The sequence below is a fragment of the Emydura macquarii genome, unplaced genomic scaffold, assembly GCF_026122565.2.
Source record: "Emydura macquarii macquarii isolate MOO-44397 ecotype Brisbane River unplaced genomic scaffold, CSIRO-AGI_Emac_v2 contig_2636, whole genome shotgun sequence".
Taxonomy (NCBI): domain Eukaryota; kingdom Metazoa; phylum Chordata; order Testudines; family Chelidae; genus Emydura; species Emydura macquarii.
Window position 1 is genome coordinate 35,437,542 of NW_027132773.1, and position 14,321 is coordinate 35,451,862.

The 14,321-nt window shown below is 38.8% G+C and overlaps 1 protein-coding gene across 1 annotated transcript in view; it reads right to left on the reverse strand.

Moving 5' to 3' along the window:
• SLC2A13 (solute carrier family 2 member 13) overlaps positions 1-14,321 on the reverse strand; it is a 283,132-nt gene that overhangs the window by 221,483 nt on the left and 47,328 nt on the right. The gene's annotated exons all lie outside the window — the stretch shown is intronic.

The window sequence follows — 14,321 nt, forward strand, 5'->3', positions numbered from 1 at the left end:
TCACAATACATAAAGGAATTTAAAAATAGAGTTTGGTATAGTGAAAAAAATCGCTTCTTTTTAAGCAAAAACCATCTAAGATGAAGTAAAGATAACGTTAAAATATGAGTAAATATATTTATAGTTTTAGTTCAAGGGTAAACAAGCAGGTACTCTACTGAAACTGAATTGGAATGAAAGACAGTCAGACATTTATAATCTAAATAGATACATAACCACTAGCAAAGTACTGAAAGCTCTGATTAACACATAGGGCCTGATTTTATAGAATTACAGAATCATAGGATTGGAAGGGACTTTGTGAGGTCATCTACTCCAGTCCCCCGCACTTACAGATAGATTTTCATAGATGCGGTGCAACCACAGCTCTCCCTGGCTTCAAATGAAATTGTAGGTGCTATCCACCTCTGGAAATAAATCAGTCTCATGCTTCCCTTACGAGTGGGGAATTTCATTAACGTTTAACAGAATTTAAAATTCATAGTATGGCTGCTCTCTGAGCTGTAGCTATCTCACACGGAATAAAGAGAAAGTCTGTCAGGATTCAAATTATTTATAAGGAGTAATTCAGACCATGCAATGAAAAAAGTTATCAGAAATACAATGTTGGGTATTCCGGTTAATACCTGGTCGTCTCTTGCCTTATCATAATGTAGCTAACTATCCCCATGACGGATGTTTCCAAATGAAAAATTCGGAGTAAGAAATCTAAAACATGATTTTTTTAAAGTTGAAGAAAAGAAAATCTGAATATACCATGCAAATTTATGGTGCAGTTTCCAAAGAACATAAAAAATACCTTTTGGCAGAGAGAAACAACCAGTAACAGCTAGTGGGTGTGGCTAATTAAAATTAAAGATATTTTTGGGGAGTGAAGGGAAATATTTCTACTGAAGCTTGTTTAAATGGAGCACAGTGTAATACACTATGCAGGGACAGAACAAACTGTGTCCAAAGGCAAAGTCCCACGCTGAACGGGTAGCTGAGCCTTTTGATGAGGTCACAACCATGCACTACCTCTTATTAGCACACAAATAGCACTTCATCAGCAAAATGTAATATAAAATTCCTACAGCCATTGCAACTACTTTGTCTCTTTTTCCTCTTCCCTCCTTTTGGCAGTGCTAAAGGAGCAGCCAAGTTCCTTTCATAGGTTAGCTATTATTTAAAACTGAATTAGAAGAGTTATCAGAGTTCTCAGCTCAGCTGGGAGTCTAAACAAAATCTATGTGGCCACATACACCTTGTTCATGGTAGACTGCAGGGCTGCTACTAGCAGGTCAGGCTGCTCTACCAGATATGGACTGGACACAAAGCTACTTTCTCAGAGAGATACACACCAGATGTGTTCATTATTAGATCATTTAATAAACTGCCAGTATATCTGTTGTATGCTCAAATAAGGTATGTTACACATGGCCCCATCTAGTGACTGAACAGTATACTACAGTTTAATATTCCATTACATCTCCCCCTTTGAGTTTTAAATATTCTTACCATTTTCAACATTTTTCAAAATTTACACTATCATGCTATCTTTAAATTTCAGTACAGATCAATCTACTAAGTATCTCTGAATTATACTGGTTATCTAATTGCATGACCTGAATTTGTAAAAACTTGGTTATCTTTCTGTCCATTAGTTGAAGCGACTATGATTGGTTTGGAATCTTTGAGTCATTTTCTTGTTCTGCATCTGCCATCTCTGTTGATTATTCTTTGTGAGGAACAAACTGTAGATGTCAACAGTTTCTGCACACTTGCCAAGGAATTATTTTTATGATAGCTGAAGTTCTTCATCCAGTTTGATACAAAACAGTCAGCAGGTTCTAAAACTAGCAGTTCTTTAGCTGAGTGACATCTGTCATAAAAGCATTCATAAGCTTTTTTTTGCCTTTTTATCTCATTCAGCTACTCTCTTCATGTTTGGCTACTTCAGAGATTAGAAAAGAACTTAGTCGAAACAGTTGTCATCCCATCTGGAGTTGTGCTGGGTTACATCCACTAGCTGTTACTGGTGTGGATCTGTAGCTCAGAAGAGCAAGGAATGGCTCTCCCTAATGTAGGATTTTCTTGGCTGTCTGTACAGCTTTCTCAATTTCTCCATTCGCTTGTGGGTAATGTGGGCTGCTAATAATATGACCAAAATCATATTTAGTTTGGACTGACAAACTCCGCTGCAGCAAATTGTGGTTCATAGTCCATCACTAGTTGCTCTGGAATACTGAAATGAGCAAAAGTGCATTTTAGTTTCTCGATAGCACAGACATGTTATGTCTTTCAAGTATGTTATTCATATATACCTAGAAAAATAGTCCACTATGATCCAGTAATGATGTTCTCTGAAATCTGCAGCTAGTCTCTTCCAAGGTCTGTCTGGTAGAGATATTGTTATTAAACGTTTTTTGCATTGTGTTGGTTCATTATTTCTGCAATGTTCACATGGAGACACTTTATTATTTGTGTTCTTGCTGTTTCCTGGCCACTATACTAATTGGTTGGCCTGTTCATGGCATTTAATTAGTCCTTGATGCCCTTCATAAATGAGATTCTGGATTTCTTCTTTCATTTGATTTGGAACTACAATGCAATCACCTTTAAACATGAATCCAATTGACTCGCTTAATTGTCCATGTGCCACAAAGTAGTTTCTTATCACTTCTTTAATGTCCGTTAGATACTTGGGCCAGCCGATCTTAATGTAACTTAGAACATCTTGAAGTTGTGTGTCTGTCACGGTTGCTTGTTGCAGTTGGTGTAGTCTCTTTTCTGACACAGATTTGTATGTGTTCACAACATCCTTGTACATCTTTACATCATCTTTGAGCTCATACATAGTTGAGTGTGATGCTCGGCTCTGTGACAGGAGTGCCTGCTACCACCAGACTTTTCCCTAGGAATGTATTTAGATTAGATTTAAACACATTCAACTAATCAAAAGACATTAGCATCTCAGCAGTGTCTGATCCTAGTCTTTTCTGTTGATTAGGGTTGTGAGCAGTTTATGGTCTGTTTACAGTGCAAAAGAATCCAATCCACACAAATATATGTAAAATATCTATAAGCTTGCCAGGGACTCCTTTTCAAAATGTGCACATTGTTTTTCTGCTTCTGAGTGTGCATGAGAACAAAATGCAATTGGCTTCCACTCAAATCCACATAGTTGCAACGATACACTACCTTAGGTCATAGCTGCTTGCATCCACGCTGACCATTGTGGTTTCTTCACATTATAGTACTTGAGAACTGGAGCTGTTGAGACCATTTCTTTTACCTTTTTTTAAGGCAATTTTTTAATTTTACCTCCAGAGACACAATGTGTTGGACTTTAATCAGTTCATTCAGTGGTTGTGCCACTGCAGAAAGGTCCTGTAGATATTGACTAAGGTAATCTGCCATCCCCAGTACACATCTTAGTTCTGGTACATTCAATTCTTGAATTGCTTTTACTTTGCCTGGCTAGGACTGATTCCAACTTTGTTTATTGTTTGTCTGAAAAACTCAATTTGGAGTAGTTGGAAAATGTTCTTTTCCTTGTTTACCTTCAATCAGGACCGACAGATTAGCCTTAGAATTTCTTTGAGGGTTTTGTTGTGTTCTTCATCGAATATCTGTATATCAAAATATTGTCCATGAAAACTACAACTCCATTTGTTTCATTAACAGTTCTGCCATCTTTCTTTGAAAGATTTCATGTGCACTAGTGTTCCCAAAAGGTAATCTTCAAAAGCAAAATCTCCCAAACATTGTGACAAATGTAGTCAGCTTAGAACTCACAGGCTAAAGGAATTTGCCAGAACCTGCTCAAGGCATTCAGCTTGTAGAATACTATAGCACTTTTCACCTTAGGAAGGAAGTTATCCAGTGTTGCGAGGATATATTTTTCTCTCACAACTGCTTCATTAAGTCTTTTAATATCCACACATTAATATTTTTCCATTTTTTAAATAATCAGTACCATTGGGGCATCCCATACTTTTGACTCAGATTTTCTTGATAATGCCAATCTGTTCCATTTTCTTTTAGCTTCCACTTTATGAATAATAGGAATCCTGTGAGGTGCATGTACACTATAAAGTCCAGCATTGTATCTTAAGGTTATTTGTACTGGATCTCCTTTCAAAAGTCCAGTATCCCCAAATTATCCAAGTTCTTCCACCATTCTCATCAGGCCCGTCATGGCTTCCAAGCTGTTGCTAAAAAAAGTTGTCAGTCTTTCATCCCATACATTCTTAATGCATACCTTTTCTTTGTAAGTTGTTTCTGCAGTGAACTTGCCCATGCAGTTCAGAATACCTCCAGAGTTATCAAGTCTGCCTCACAGGATTTCAGCTTTGGGGAAGTTGAAGGTGATTGTAAATCCCAACCAAGATGATGGTTACATCTGCTCCTGAGTCAGTTTTAAAGTCAATAGTCTTTCTATGAATATTCAGTTTCACTCTCCAGACAGGCTCTGTCATCATGTGATAGATACCAGAAAAATGGTTCTTGATTATCTGTAATTGTATTTAGCTGTCTCATTTTTTTACTATAGCAAACAGCTGCAAAATGTTCATATTTTGCACATTTATTACATATTTCACCTTTGGTTGGACACATGTATTGAGCAATAAAATTTTCAACATTGTACATTTATTGTGAAAGGCTTTGTAGTTTGCCTGGAATTTGCCCCTCTTAGCCAAAGGGGTCTCAAGATAATTACTTTTAGCACTCATGCTGCATCTGTTTACAGCTTCTAAATGAGTTTCTTGCTTTTCAGATTTGTTCTGCTGTTTCACAAGTTCAGTCTGCTTTGCTATTTGGATAGCCATGTTTAGGGTTAAGTCTATCTTCAATTTTAATTTCTGTTAAAAGTTCTTGTCTACAAGACCTATAATTAGCCTCTCTCTGGTATTTGTCCATTCCCCAAAAAGCACAATGTTCAGCCAATGTATACAAAGCTCTTTTAAAAGAGTCAACATTTTCCCTTGGTTCCTGAATTCTCTGGCAAAAAGATGCTCTTTCATAAACCACATTTCTCTGAGGTATAAAGTATGAATCAAAAATAGCCAAAACTCTTTCATAGTCATAGTCATCTTTGTGACTATCTTCAGCACACGCAAAAAGATTTCAAGATATGTTCTGCATGCTTTCCCATAGCATAAATTACAGAGAATACCTGAATATCTCCAGTTTCCTTATGGAGTTCTGTCACAATTCAAAATCTTGCAAAATACTGCTTCCAGTCTGTCCACTATGAAGGTTTGTCAAAACAGAAGTTCTTTGGGACACGGAGTGGTATGTTGATAAGATCTTACAACGTTTGTTGCTTTCTTTTCCTTCCGTTTACAATCTTTATTGCTGCTTTCCTTCTATTTCTGTTCTCCTCCAACATTAGTTTACTTCTGACACCATGTCATGGAAACCTTGTACATGGTAGTTTGCAGGGCTGCTCCTACTAGCAGGTCAGGCTTCTGCATGGATATGGATTCGCCAATGCTTCCTTCTCAGAGAGATACACACTAGATGTGTTCCCTGTAAGATTCTTTAATGTATTGTCAGATATAGCTGTTGTATGCTCACATGAGATATGATACAGAGTGCCACTAGTGATTGAACAGTATAAAAGAGTTAACATTCCATTACTTCTGTGTAGAGGGGAAAACCAAGGGGAGAAGGGTCAAGTTTTAAAAATAGCATTTCAGCTTCCTTCCTTTAGCATTTTGAGGTCCAACAGCTACCGTCTACTATAAAAACAAAATGCTTAGACCCTGCAATGAAATTGAAGCGGGAGAACCCTTGTAGAGTCCAACTGAAGTCATGGAATCCTTTGCAGGACTGAAGCCTAGAACAGAGGTATTGAATAGCTCCCAGTTTCATTACAGAAAGAATCTGAAGTGGCTGCTGGATCACAGATCTCTATAGAAAGGACGCCGGGATTGAAGGAGAACCAATGTGTTCAGGACATCAGAATTAATAAAAAAAATATTTCAAAAAATTACGTTGCCCTACTCTTTTTTATTATTTTTCTATAATCTATTTTGAATAGTTTTAAAGTGATTAATGCAATTTATTTAGGAAAAAAATATTCTTTTATTTGTTGTTTAAATAAAAGTTTTGATATTAAGTAACTATACTTCAGTAGCAAGACGTTTGGCAATGGTGCATTTTTTGGGTGACTGAAGGTAATCTCCTTTTGTTCTTATGCCTCAGAGTGTGCCTGAGGTGTATAACTATATCTTAATACTGAAGATTCCATTATGATTATTGTTATAGGCGCACACACTGTGAAGGGGGTTACAACACATGACTTGAACATCTTTGCCAGAAAAAGTAACACCTCATACTCCAGAAAGCAACATGATTCACAAGTACCCTGCAGTCTGGCTGATTCACTACACTAAGAGCACAAAGCTATCTTTAGTATAGAAGTTAGTCTTACAGACCTGCTGGAAGCCTTCAAAATCTTGGGTGAGGAATACAGATCATTAATAATAAAATGGCACTGGGAAAATCTTTTGTTGTGATGGGTAAAAGCCTGAGACACGCTCAGCACAACACCCCAATCCACAGCTAATTAAGTTACCAGAAATACATCAATACCTCTTAATGTTACCACTGACCCATCAGGATTACAATTTCCTAATGCTGATAAAAAGATTTTAAAAAGAGTTATTTTAACCATTCAGTGCCAAATGAAAAGACCAACTATAAAAGCACCCAGATTGCTCTTTATGTGTTCTGTATTTTGTCACTTAATCCAGAAGCAAAATTTCAAACACATACCAGTATTAGATATACATTCTCTTCACATTTTTCATTACCAACAAGTATCTGATATCACCAGTGTTTGAACTAAATAACGTTTATGGCATTGGTGGTAGTGCATACTGATAAATCGTTTGTAGTATCTTGAAGTATTTCCTCCCCTACATTCCTTTTTTTTTTTTTTTGGAGGGGAGAGTAGGAAGGGAGTGGAAGAGTAAAGAAAATGACTATAGCCTTGGCAGGCAGTATGAAGGAGCTCATGCTATGGTAGAAAGGAAGGATATAGTCATTAGGGTGCTAGCCTATGACTTGAGAGACTTGGGCAACAGTTCCCTACTCTATCACATACTTGTTTTGTGACCTTGAGCATGTCACTTAGTCTCTCTGTGCCTTAGTTTCCCATATGTAAGTACAATAATTGTACTTCACTACTTCCTGGGGTGCTGTGAGGATGAATACATTAAAGATTGTGAGCTGCTCGTGTATCTTTGAGGACATAAATATACCTTAGATTAGGGTTTCTCAAGCAGTGGGTTGCAAGCCCCTGGGAGGTGGGAGGAAATCACAAAAGGCAATCGAAGTTGTGAGGTGTTGAAAATTTTATTACAATCTAAAGCAAATCTCTCTCCACTATTCCCCACATACCTTTACCTTTCAAGGTCAAGTATTCTTTTTCAACCTCCTCTCTCTCACACAACACACACAAACTATACAGACTTTTTTATCATGGATACCTTTAATGTAAAAAGGTAAACTATCTGGGGTCAAAAATATTTTTGACTTTAGATAAGTTGTCACCAACCTGAAAAAGGTGAGGGGAGACACCATGCCTTGATACAGAAAGATAATGCCATGTGAATATAGTGAGCCAGTCCTGAAGACAACACCAGGGCTCCAGCCCAGCTGGCTTGCCTATATACTGTCCCTTCCATGCAGAAGTGGCTAGATAACTAGCTAGTGTGGTAACACTGAGCCCAGATTGGGGCATTTACTGCTAGTTCTGCAGGGAATGCAGATTCAAATCCATTCAAAGTCTTTCTGATTTGAATATTTAAAAATTACTGTTTTAAAAACTGCTCATTAAAAATTCCTCACTATTACCCATCCTCCTTGCAGCCCAGAGAAAGAGGCCTAGGGTATACCTTGTGCCAGTCTTCAGACCAGAAAGTAAGGCAGAGAGAGATGTAGGTCTTGTGCCAGCCAGGAAAGCATGTGCATACAAGAGCAGGAAGGCAATCGGACACATGCAAGGCAGGCCTGATAGGAAAGGCAGTGTGCTCACGTGGGTTAATATGCTAATAGTTAAAAGAACAGCTTTAACGGGTAACAGCCAGGGGATTTGCAGAAGCATATGTCTTTGGTGTATTCCAACAAGCAAGAAACATGTTCTTCAGAGGTATCACAATGAACCAAAGGTAAGTAAACTCTTGGCAGCAATGGTCCGCAGAAGCCAGATTAGGGGTGGCCAGAAGAGGGTCTTCACACATTCCTCCCTTTCTTCCCCTCAAAATGTGTCTTCACACTGTTCTTTCAGCCTGGAATTCACATTACTTTATTAACATGTTAAAGTCAGGGATGTCTAAGTTTTTTTGTTAAACCCCTAGATGAAAATCGGAAGCCACCCATCACAGCCAGAGCAAAGTGGTTTAGAGAGTGAATCTGTTGACACAGCCAAGAGGCCATTTTGGCTGGAACTCTGTGGCAGCCGCAGGCTGTTTTTAAAAAATAACGCCAAACTTGTGAATATTGAAAATGCAGGATCTCTGTGCTATTTACATTATTACATATCCTGAGTAAGTAACATACAATGTAATATGTAAACATTGTTTATTAAGGCAAAATTAAAATAAAAAGTCTTTGAAAAGCTGCAAAACCAGCCTCTGCCACTAGAGCTGCTGTGTCAACTAGCCAGAGGCTGGCTGAGATGGCTGCACCTTCAGCCACTCCTGAGACAAGACAAGGGTTAGTGGGATAGCATATAGGGGAGACAGTCACAAGGGAGACATGGGAATAAGAGAAGGAGATAAGAGGGCAAAGGTGAGAGTGGAGTAGGGGGCATACAGAAAGGAAAACCTCAAACCTACCACACATCCTCGGTGGAGAGAAAAGACGTGTGAATGTGGAGGCAGGGGCAGGATGCTGAGCCATGCAATGGACAGAACAGGGGGACAAGTGAGCCTGTATGTCCCATCCAATGCCCTTATAAACAGGTTGGCAATCGCCTCCAAAGAGGTCAGTGAAGAGATGACTTTTGGGATTCCCGTCCCCACCCCACTGAAGATGGGGATCAAGTTGCTGGTTTTTTTGAGGACTGATGTACCCCACAGGAGGATTTCATAGGTCCAAATAAGCATCCAAATCCCCAGATACTTAACCCAATGCTTCTGCATCCCTGAAAATGGCAATATTCATGTTAAAATAAGCTGAAGTTCACCAAAATGTACAGAACAGCTGCCCCTGGAGGTTGTTTTCCTGGCAGTCTGATTACTTGCAGAACTGTCTTGTTGAGGGGGAAGCGGAGATCCAGATACTGCCAGATGGGTATCGCACATGCACATTTAATTTTCATTTTGTAAGACAACCTGACCAACAGAGTTAGAAACAGGACTACAGAGGAAAAGAAGCTTCATACATAAGGTTAACAACACTTTGGTGAATCTATTTATTTTTACTTCAAATTATTTGTGCAATAATATAGTTATAACTAAATTATGTTTTTTAAAACTCAATCTCTAATTTAGAATGAAATATTGGAATAATAAAATCAGCCTAAAACATTCCATGGCTTGTGTCATGCTGGGACTTTCCTGCTTCTAAGGAGGTTCATGGCAATTTGCCTCATACCTGAGGCATCACAATAACCAAGTATCATATAAGCCTTGACTCATTGCCTAATTAGAAAATAGAGAATATTTTGTTTCAAGCTGCGATACTTCAAACGGCTCAACCTAAGATGGCTTTATTTGTTCTGTTCACATTGAACAAGAGCAATCATCTACTCAACATTACGAAATCCCCCCCCAAAATTGGTATGTTGGTCCCATGCCAAGTTATAAATGTTCAGATTATTGAGAAAGACAAAAACACTTGAGAAAATTATTCTGTCTAGGTGGAAATCAGAAGTCACCCATTACGCATCAGAGCATAGAATATTTACCATAAAGAAACTGAAGTATACGTCAAACAGTTTGGACTACCATTTATTATACATGGAAGACAGCATAGTTGAGTGCAGCAGCAAGGGACTAGAACTCAGAAGTTCTAGATTTCAGTCAGGCACTGACTTGCTGTATGACCTAAGGCAAGCCATTTCATCTTTCTACTTCAGTTTTCTCCACCTGTTACAAGCTGCAATGGCTGCCATTAATAGTTTAACAATTATCAATTTTCAACACCCTGAATTCTGAAGTTCCAGAGGGGTAGCCGTGTTAGTCTGTATACAGCAAAAACAACGAAAGTCCTGTAGCACCTTAAAGGTATCCTTGCTTACAGACAGCACCCCAATCTGAAGCAAATACTCACCAGCAACTGTACACCATACAACAAGAACACTAATCCAGGAATCTAACCCTGCAACAAACCCCGTTGCCAACTCTGCCCATACATCGACTTTAATGACACCATCACAGGTCCTAACCACAACAGCCACACCATCAGGAGCTCATTCACCTGCACACCTACTAATGTAATATATGCCATCATATGCCAACAATGCCCCTCTGCCATGTACATTGGCCAAACCGGATTATCACTGCACAAAAGAATAAATGGACACAAATCAGATATAAAAATGGTAACATCCATAAGCCAGTTGGAGAGCACTTCAATCTCCCAGGACACTCTGTAGCTGACTTGAAAGTTGCCATACTTCAACAAAAAAACTTCAAAACAGACTTCAGCGAGAAACTGCAGAGCTGGAACTCATATACAAACCCGACACAATCAGACTGGGTCTGAATAGGGACTTGGAATGGTTCTCTCATTACAAGAAGTAATTGTCACTGTTCACACATTCTCACCCTCTAATCAACGGTTATGAATAGGCCTCATCTACTCTAACTGAATTGACTTTGTTAGCACTTGCCCTCCCCATTGTTGTTTCTTACCTTTGGATATATATATCTACTTCCTATCTGTGATTTCCATTTCATGCATCTGACGAAGTGGGTTGCAGCCCACAAAAGCCTATGCCCCCAGAAATTTGTTAGTCTTTAAGGTGCTACAGGACTCTCGTTGTTTTTCCTGAATTCTGAGTACACTGAGTACAAGAATGCTATGAATGCTGCATTTAAATTAATTTTGCATGCAAATGGTAATTGTCAATGTAATGCTGATCACTGTATCTTCATCATAAAAGTGTTGGGAGGCTTAATTAATGTCTGCAAAGTGCTTCAAGGTCCTTGGCTGAAAGGCACCAAGAAAGTGTGAAGGTTTGTTACAGCTGCATGCTTATCACCATGCCCTGTTCTATCTAACACAGCAACTGCAATGGTATCAGTAGCATCAGTTGTATGGTAAACTAAAGATTTTGAGATTAGAATCAGACAAGGATTTTAACAACAGGGTTTAAGGAATTTAGCACCAATCTTATGATCAAAGGAAGGATATCGTTTGTATTCTAATTTCCTAGAAGCGCCTGAGAAATTAAACTATTAGTTCAATTGCAACTATTTTTGTAGGATTATAATAAATTTTGTGGAGTATACTAGTAGAGGAAGCACAAGCTATAGTGATTAAAGCTTATTACCCAAGCCTGTGCAATATGTATCAATGATCTTCATACAGACACAAGTAAATGAAGTACAGCCATGCTGATGTATGCTCCCTTCCATCTTGCATCTCAGGTTGCATACCTTAAATCTCATCTTGGGTGGCTGAAGCTAAATGTTGTCTAAATTCAAGTATTTGGTTTTTCCTCCTACATCCTTTGTGCTGTTGACACCATCACCATCTTCATTGTCACTTAAGCACGCAACAATGGAGAATCTTCAATTCCCCCATCTTGTTCTCCCCTCATATTCAGGCCACAAAATAAGAATGGCCATACCGGCTCAGACCAATGATCCATCTTGCCCAGTACCCCGTCTTATGACAGGTCCAGTGATACATGCTTCAAAAAAAATTATGAGAACAGGGCAATTATTGAGTCATCCATCCCATCATCCAGTCCCAGCTTCTGGCAACCAGAGGTTTATGGACACCCAGACCAGGGGGTTGCATCCCTGACTATCTGATTATCCTCCATGAACTTACCTAATTCTTTCCTGAACCCAATTATACGTTTGGCCTTCACAACATCCCGACAACAAGTTCCGCAGGTTGACTGTGCACTGTGTGAATAATCACTTCCTTGTGTTGTTTTAAACCTGCTGCCTATTCATTTCATTGGGTGGCACCTGGTTCTTGTGTTGTGTAAAGGGGTTGATAACACTTCTCTATTCACTTTCTCTATTCCAACCATGATTTTATAGACCTCTATTATATCCCCCTTTAGTCTCTTTTCTATAACCAGTCTTTTTAATTTTTTCTCATATGAAAATTGTTCCACACCCCTAATTATTTTTGTTGCCCTTCTCTGTAGTTTTTCCAATTTTAATATATCTCTTTTGAAATGGAGTGACCAGAACTGCCTGCAGTAATCAAGGTGTGGGCATACCATGGATTTACAAAGTGGCATTATATTTTCTGTTTTATTACCTATCCCTCTCCTAAGGGTTTCTCACATTGTAAGCTTTTTTGACCTGCTGCAATTTGAGCGGGTGTTTTCAGAGAACTATCCACAATGACTCCAAAATCTCTTTCTTGAATGGCAACAGCTAATGTAGACTCCATCATTTTGTATGTATTCCTATGTCCATTACTTTTTATTTATCAATATTGAATTTCATCTGCCGTTTTGCTGCACAGTCATCCATTTTTGTGAGGTCCCTTTAACTCTTTGCAATGAACGTTGGACTTCACTATCTTGAATAATTCTGTATCATCTGCAAACTTTGCCACCTCATTATTTACCCCTTTTTCCAGATCATTTCTGAATATGTTGAACAGCACTGATCCCAGGACAGATCCAGGGGAATACTTCGCTATTTACCTCTTCCCATTGTGAAAAGGGACCATTATTCCTCCCTTTGTTTCCTGGCTTTTAACCAGTTACTGATCCACGAGAAGACCTTCCTTCTCATCCCATGACTCCTTACTTTGCTTATGAGCCTTTGGCGTAGGACCTCATCACAGGCTTTCTGAAAGTCCATGTACACTATATTCACTGGATCACCCTTGTCCACATGTTTGTTGACCCCCTCCCCCCATCAAAGAAGTCAAATAGATCAATAAGGCATGATTTCCCTTTACAAAAGTCATGTTGACGCTTCTCCAGCATATTGCCTTATCTATGTGCCTCATAATTCTCTTCTTTACTTTAGTTTTAACCAATTTACCTGGGACTAAAGATAGGCTTACTGGCCTCTGCCAGGATCGCCTCTGGGGCCTTTTTTTTTTTTTTTTTTAAATCCGCTTTACATTAGCTATTCTCCAGCATCTGGTGCAGAGGCTGATTTAAGCAATAGATGACATACCATTGCTAGTAGTTCTGCAATTTCATATTTGAGTTCCTTCAGAACACTTAGGTTAATACCATTTGGTTCTGGGGACTTATTACTGTTCAATTTATCCTTACACTTCCTCTGTTGACATCTCATTCAGGGACAATTCCTCAGATATATCACCTAAAACAATGGCTCAGGAATGGGACTCTCCCTCATATCCTCTGCAGTGAAGATTGATGCAAAGAAGTCCTTTAGCATCTCCACAATGGCTTTGTCTTCTTTCAGTGCTCCTTTAGCACCTCAAGAGTCCAGTAGTGCCCAATGATTGTTTGGCAGGCTTCCCGCTTGTGATGTACTTAAAAAACACCCTTTCCTGTTAGTGTTTGTGTATTTTGCTAGTTGCTCTTCAAATTATTTTCTGGCCTGCCTAATTATACTTCTATGCTTGACTTGTCTTTCTGTTTTCCTCAGCAGGATTTGATTTCCAATTTTTAAAGGATGTCTTTGTCTTTGCCCACCTCTTTTACTCTCTTTAATCATGGTGGCATTTTTTGGATCCTCTTGCTGTTTTGTTTTGTTTTTTTTATTTGGGGTATATATTTTGTCTGACTCTCTATTATAGCGTTTTAAATACATTTTCATGCAACTTGCAAGCATGTCACTCTTGTGACTGTTCCTTTTAAATTTCCATTTAACTAGCTTCCTCATTTTTGTGTAGTTCCCCTTTTTGAAGTTAAATGCTACTGTGGCAGGCGTCTTTGGCATTTCCCCCCCTACAAGAATGTTTAAATTTAATTACATTATGGTCACTATTACTGAGCGATTCAACCATATTCACTTTTGGATCAGAGCCTGTGATCCACTTCGGACTAAATCAAGAATTGCCACTCCCCTTGTGGATTCCAGGACTAGCTGCTCCAAGAAGTGGTCATAATGGTATATAGAAATTTTATCTCTGCATCCCATTCTGAGGTGACATGTACCCAGTCAAAATGGGGACAGCTGAAATCCCCCATTAATTATTAGTAT